Below are 6560 nucleotides of genomic sequence, written 5' to 3'. Positions count from 1 at the left end.
ACAACTGTTCATCTCTCAGAGCCTTAAGTCCTCCAGGCCTCAGTGTTGCTGGATTTTAAAATTAGTTTAAAGTCACACCAGAACTGCCTATACATGTGAAAATTTATTGGCCTAAGTATAGGGATATAATTATGCATATAGGTGTATCAGAATGTTTTGCAAACATCTTGCACTTGTTGCTTCAAATCTCCTTCCAGGAACGATGACTGGGTAAAAGCCAAAGTGTTTGTTAAAGAATCAGTTTCAGTTCAATCTTGCTTGCGCAACACTTACCTGCCTACTGCAAAGATCCTGCGAGCAGGCAGGACAGGCTCTCCGTTCCACATGCGGGCTCCAAACTTTCAGCCAGTTCCACTCTGGAGCTGACACTTGCAGGTCCAAATGGAGCTCAGGTCAGAGGGACAGCGGCGTGAGGCTTCATTACTGTGGCTCGGGCTGCACAAGAAGCCTCACGCACTGGAATGGCTTTACTCGCATGAGCGAGGACTAAGTGCAGCAACACCTATGGGCAGGAGGATGTCCACGTGTAAAACACCTGGGGCTAGAGAGTGCTCTGTCATTGGCAGGTATTACAGCAATTACTTCAGTATTAAGACTAGACCAAGTCAAGGCTGAGTCACCTGTGGCAAGCGGCAGGACATACTCCTATTCTATCAGGAATAGACTTTAACAAGTCGGACAGCATCTGCCGCTGTCCCCGCAGCTCCGCTGCCGGAGCTCCCCAGCCTCCCCGGCGGGGCAGGAACGCCTTTTGAGCCGCAGTGAGGGTGTCGGAGGGGGCTCACACCCGGGGCGGGGGTCGGGCTGCGGCTTAGGGCACACAGCGGCCGCGCCGTGCCGGGCTGGGCTGTGCCGTGCCGGGGCCGCTCTCCGGCGGCGGGCGCAGCGCTCCCAGCGGGATCCGGCGGCGCGGCGGCGGGGGCGGGAATTTGGGGAGGATCCCTGGCCGGGCCGGTGCGTGTGTGTGTGAGCGTGTGAGTGTGTGAGTGAGTGAGTGTGCCGGTGAGCGGCGCGGGGCGGCTCCGGCCGCCTGACGCCAGCCAGGCCACATCCATCCCGATCCCAATTCCGATCCCGACGTGGAGGAGCTGCCTGCTGGCCGCCCGTCACCGCCCGCCAGCCGGTAACAACTTCGCGTCCCCCGCGCCTCTCCCCGCTCACTGCCCCCGGCGCCGGGCGGCTGTGCCCGCGCATCCTCCTCCTCCTCCTCCTCCTCCCCGCTCCTTGCCCGCGCTGCCCGGCGGTCCCCGGCGGCGGGAGCGGCTCCGGGCAGCGCTGCGCTCCCGCTCTCCTCCCGGCATGATGGCGTCCCTGCGGCGGCCCGGCGGGCACCGCTCCCGGCTCCAACTTGGTGGGTAGGTGCTGCGCCGGGCCCGGCGGGCGGAGAGCCCTTCCCTGCCGGGAAGCCGCCGTCCTGCGGCTCCTCCCCGGCCCCGGCCCCAGCGTGGCCCGCGGGGACGCGGCGGAGCCCCGCGGGCCGGGCAGGGGCCGCCTTTGTGTGTGCGGGAACAGCCCTTCGCCTCCCGCCTCGGCCCGGCCGCGTCCCTCTCCCTCTAATTTATCTGCTTTCTTCTTTTTTCCCCCTTCCTTTCTTTCCGCAGCCCCTTACCCTCCTGGTTTTTTTTTTTTCCCTCCCCTCCCCTTCTTTCTTCTTTAATGACAAATCTGTGCTTAGAGGTCAAGGAAAGTTCACTTTTTTTTTTTTCCTCTTCCCTGTTAGAGGGTTTGGATACTTGAGATTTTCCCCCTCTTCGGTATAGTTGCTTCATATACTCGTACAGTCAAATAATCTTATCCTGAATATAGATCTTTAAAGCTTATTAAAATTTACTGGCGTGGAAATATTCAGTCATGCGTTCGAAACGATCTGGGCCAAATGCTGACTTTTTTTTTTTTTTTTTTTAATATAAACTGAAGTCAGAGCGAGTTCTGACCGAGCAGGGTTGCTGTGATTGCTCTTTTGTTAGTAGATCAATCTGAAAAAGGTACGTGGTCCGACCTTACAGTTTGCTTTTACAGTATCTGGTTAACAACAGCTTATTCTGAAAATTAATCGTTATTTTGATGTATTTTAGGATAACATGATGCTCACTGCATGTCTACAGTTTTATTTAGGGAAATGTTTTCAACAGAGGTTAATAAAAACAGTATTGTTAGAGCCAGATGGGGAGGAGTAAAAGTAGATGTGTATTTCAGATCTAGGCAAATGGAAAAGCTCATTGCCTGAAACATGTCAGTGTTTAATGGATGTCAGTGTTCAAAGATACTGCACCTTAAAACTAACATGCTTCTTAGGAAAGAGCTGTCATAGCTGATAGTTTGAATCTGTTTTGCACACAGAGGGGAAGTCAGAAAAAGAAAACTTGTTTAAAATTTTTTCTTCCGATAGTTATATGTATTTCTAAGCAGCATTGAGGAGTAAGAATTAAAACTGTAGCTTACCCAGCCCATGGAGAACACTTTTCTTTGCAGGTGTGTGTCTGTAATTCTTCATGTGGCTGACTGCATGCAGCTTGTCATGTTAAACAATAGGAACAAATCATGTGAGGGAACCTAAGTTTGGCTTATTTTTTTCTTTTACTTGTGAGTAATGACTTGGCTGAATTATGGGATCTGAGTTTTTTAGTTGCAGCTGATTAATACTTAATTTCCCCCTTAAACCAGAGAGCAGTGCTGTGAAGCTTTTTCAAGGTTCTCATTGGATCGTAGTGCAGGTTTTGAGTGCTCACTTCTCTGTTGTGACTGGAAGAACATCAGTATGAAAATGAGAGCAATCTGGCCCTTTTTGGAGTCCTTGCTGTGGTCTTAGGGCTGAAGTCTTGCAATTTACTTCAGACTGTAAGTAGGCACTTGAGAGAAATTTCACTTGATTTGGGTGATCCAGAAGGCTTCCACAGCTATGAGAAATGATCAGTTCAAGGCATGATCAGGTTACCCTAAGGGTAGGGATTTGTCCTTGCATCTGTTTTGACCCCATTACCATTGGGTATGTAATCAAATACATTTTTTTCCTACTCTGTTCTGTTCAACTTGCTTTTTTGTGTACCCTTGAAGATGTGACAATCTGATACATTTAAGAGAAGTGACTGAGTAAACAGATTGAGATCTTTCTGTTTTCATATAAATAGTAACTATCAAATCAAATATTTGAAAACTGATGAGTTTGGTGTTTGCTTTTCCTCTGTAGTTTGAAAACAGAAGTAAAGAGTTGAACATGAAGAAAAACAATACAAAGGTTAATAAAAGTGCTACATGTGTTTCTGAGTACTGGGAAATTATTCAGATGAAACCATGATTTTGTTTGCTTGCTATAAAGATTTAAATTTTAAAAATGAAGGGGTTAAGACTGTTTTGGTTTGGTTTTTTTTTTATATTAAAGCATGAATGCACTGGTTATTATATATTGCCAGTATTCTGCTCTGTGCAGCCCAAGCTGTGTGCGTAAAATATCATTTGAGTAGTCTTACAGGCCTAATGGAGGCATCATCTCAGCTTTATAAATAATGTAAGTTGTGTATAATGTGGAGTCCCCAGAGACTGCAGAGAAAGCATCATTACCAGCCTTTTCAACCTGCTGGAGATCTTAAATTGATTTACAGCACTGAACTGGTGCAAAATGATACATCAGGATGACACAGGGTCAACCTGTAAAAGTCTATGATGTGAGCCTGTTAGTTCAGTCATCATAATTAAAGCATATTATGAGGGCAGCGAAGCAAGTGTCTGTGACATGTCCCATTGTGCTTCAGATACAGCTGCTTGAAGAATCAGATAAAGAGAGCACCGTGTGTATTATTTAAGTTATGCAAAGAGTAGTTGGAATTAAAGTTGGTGGCCCTGTGAAGAGTAAAAGCTGAACCAGTTTAGGTTGACTCTCAACCTCTTCCTTACAGTCTTTAGAAGCTGAAATAGATGAAGGCACGTGCAGCTATGGGATGGATGAGTGGGGAAGTGGTTGTGAGTGAATCTCTGAAATTTATACATCCTTTTTTTAAAGGATCAGCTAGACTTTACCTGCAGACTGTGCTATCAGATAGCAAAGGAACAACTGGCAAACAAGCTAATTGTTTGGATTTTTGCCCCCTAGTATTTCTGTCCTACTGAAGTTTCTACTTGCCTGTTGAAACATTCCTGAAGATCTGAGTTCTTGTATAAGACAGAGCATTTTAGTCATTTCTTGAACTATATGGCCAAACTTCTAGAGCAGAGACTATAATTTTGAATATGAGTTGGCATAGGTCACTTTTCTTAGTGAAGACAACTGAGGCTTCAGATTCGTGTTTTCCTCTAACAGCCCTAGAAAACAGCATGCCACAGGTAGTAAAATGTTTGCTAAGTACTCAGTACCTTAGGTCTTGCTGTTTCTGCTGCTAAAATCACTCTGATGTGTTTGGGGAAAAGTCCTGCAAAAACAACGTTTTTTTTCTTCTTTCTGCTAGTCTGTGCTGCTTGGGGATTTGAGAGTTTTGCATTTGTTAGTGTTTAAACCAGCTCCTCATACCTTAAGCGGTGTGAGTTTTTAATCTCCTGAGGTTCTCCCAGCCCAGAAAGAAACATACCTTATTTTTAGTCATAAATATAAGTAAAAAAATAATTTTGAGGCATGCAAGTGGAGCAAACAAAATAAATGGTCAAAATAAGTGGTAAGAGATTTATTAGTCTCCAGGTTCAGCTGCACCTCAAGAGTATGTGCTTTTGCTAAGGTGCATTTCAAGTGGCAGATAAAAGAATTAAAGCTCACTTTGGAGTGCAGTGGCTTTTAAAACGTGGATGTGGAGCTGTCTTCTGCTGTGTCAGTGCAGATGAAGAAACTATAATATTGGAGAGTGAGCCATAAAATCTGTGAAAATGAAAGTCAGATTGCACAAATTGCTTTATGCTTGATGAAGTGAGCTTACCGGTGTGTGTGGCTTTTGGTTTTGTTTCTGGTTATTTTTTTAATTTCTGGTTTAGGTTTTCATGACAAACTCACTCAGTTTTACTTTCAGAGTGGGGAAAGATCTGTTCTGTCCATAAAAACTCACTGTTTTTCCTTGTAGTAAGAGCAGACTAATGTTCTTCCACAGGCCTTTCTTCTGTGCATAGTAAAAAACTGAATGCATACCAGTCCTAATAATTAAAAGATGATACGCAGTTCCTAGAAGTTTTCCTTTGAAATGTACTGAGTGGAAAATTCGAGTTTAAAATACAAACCCCAGCTTGGCAAGCGAGGTTTGAAATGCTGGTGACTTACAGGCTCATCTACACAGGCATCTTGCAATTTTCAAGCTGTAGAACAGCACAGAGAAATTTTATATTAGAATGGAGGGTTTTGCTCGGGGTGGGAAGGAAGTTATTGTAAATTGATATTTTTAAAGTTTTAGTGTTGCATCCCCGCAGTCTGAGGTATAACTATTTCCATTAGAATGTTGCTACTCTTCAAGATTTGAAATAACCAGAGAAAATGTTCGATTGGGCCTTCTGTGGAGGGCTTTACAGAGGGTGGATTCAGGGGTGAGGACACCCTTGGCTAATGGCTGCCACAAAGATCCCTATCCTTCTCCTCAGACAAATGGTAATTTGCATTACAGAAGCTTTTCGGGTTGCTGTGTATTTGAGTGGGGAATGCCCCACGTGTTTTTTAACGGGATGGAGAAGGCAGATGTCTCATAAAGTATGCTGATTTCAAGGAGTGAAGCCATGTTCTAGAATGACCCCAGATCATACAGGATTCTTTCCCTGCATCCATTTGTCACCTGCATGTGCTAGCACTGGAAGTTCCTCCCAGTTTAATGGGAACAAAGGTTGAGCACAGTCCTCCTGATTAGACTGTGAGGTCAAGTGTTCCATGAATGAAACTCCAAACTCCGTCGAGCTGTGGGGATGGGTCCATTTGTGTTATTTTTTTATTTTGGGAAAGGTGGAAGGATGTGTCGGGAGCTGTGGCAGTGGGATTGCTCTGGTGGAAGGGTTGTGGGGCTGTAGTGCCACACAGCAGCTGGGTTGAGCCATCATTAGATCCCAAAGGGTTTTCTGCAAGCAGGGATTGCTTGGCTCAGTTGTACACTTCTGGTGACTGCTGTCTTGGGAGACTGTGTAGAAGCTGAGTTTAGATCAAGAGTTGAAGCTTTTTTCTTCCTGTCTCTAGACTTTGCAGTGTAGGGAAGCTGACCAGTAGAGCTGTTCTGGACACTTGCACAATTTGGTTGTTCTAACATAATTCTGTAATTGTTCTGGACTACGTCACTTTTATTCCAATATGTGTTATCCACTCGGGAAGTGATATTAGAACAGATGTCACCAGTCTCTCCTATTTGGTTCTTCCCTCATCCTTTCTCCAGCATGCACAGGCAAAGTCTAGAGTACAAGGAGAAAAACAAATTATTTTTAAACATGTCTTTATATAAGTCATTATATTTAGGCACTGTTCAAAGCAGTATCATCCAAACCCAACTATTATGTTGAGTTGGCATGTAAGCAAATGATTAATGTGGTTCACCAGTGATTTCTGAAGCATTATTTCATATTTCTGTACTTATAAAGGGAACACTCTTCCCAACATGGCAGCAGATGAGACTGTC

General features: G+C 44.9%; 1 protein-coding gene across 3 annotated transcripts in view; it reads left to right on the top strand.

The window, feature by feature from the left end:
• The first annotated feature begins 964 nt into the window (after window positions 1–964).
• The window catches only part of SMAD1 (SMAD family member 1), a 43643-nt gene continuing 38047 nt past the window's right edge, over window positions 965–6560 (top strand). For 2 of the 3 annotated variants that reach the window (XM_036382868.2, XM_054514745.1), the window contains exon 1: window positions 965–1123. The gene's annotated coding sequence lies outside the window, so the exon portion shown is untranslated. Of the gene's footprint in view, window positions 1124–1335; window positions 1356–6560 lie in introns of those variants that run through there. The other variant, XM_036382869.2, reaches the window with a different exon arrangement.

Source organism: Molothrus ater, chromosome 4 (genome assembly GCF_012460135.2).
Source record: "Molothrus ater isolate BHLD 08-10-18 breed brown headed cowbird chromosome 4, BPBGC_Mater_1.1, whole genome shotgun sequence".
Lineage (NCBI taxonomy): Eukaryota > Metazoa > Chordata > Aves > Passeriformes > Icteridae > Molothrus > Molothrus ater.
The sequence above is the reverse complement of the archived record's forward strand: the minus strand, read 5'-3'. Positions and strand labels throughout refer to the sequence as shown.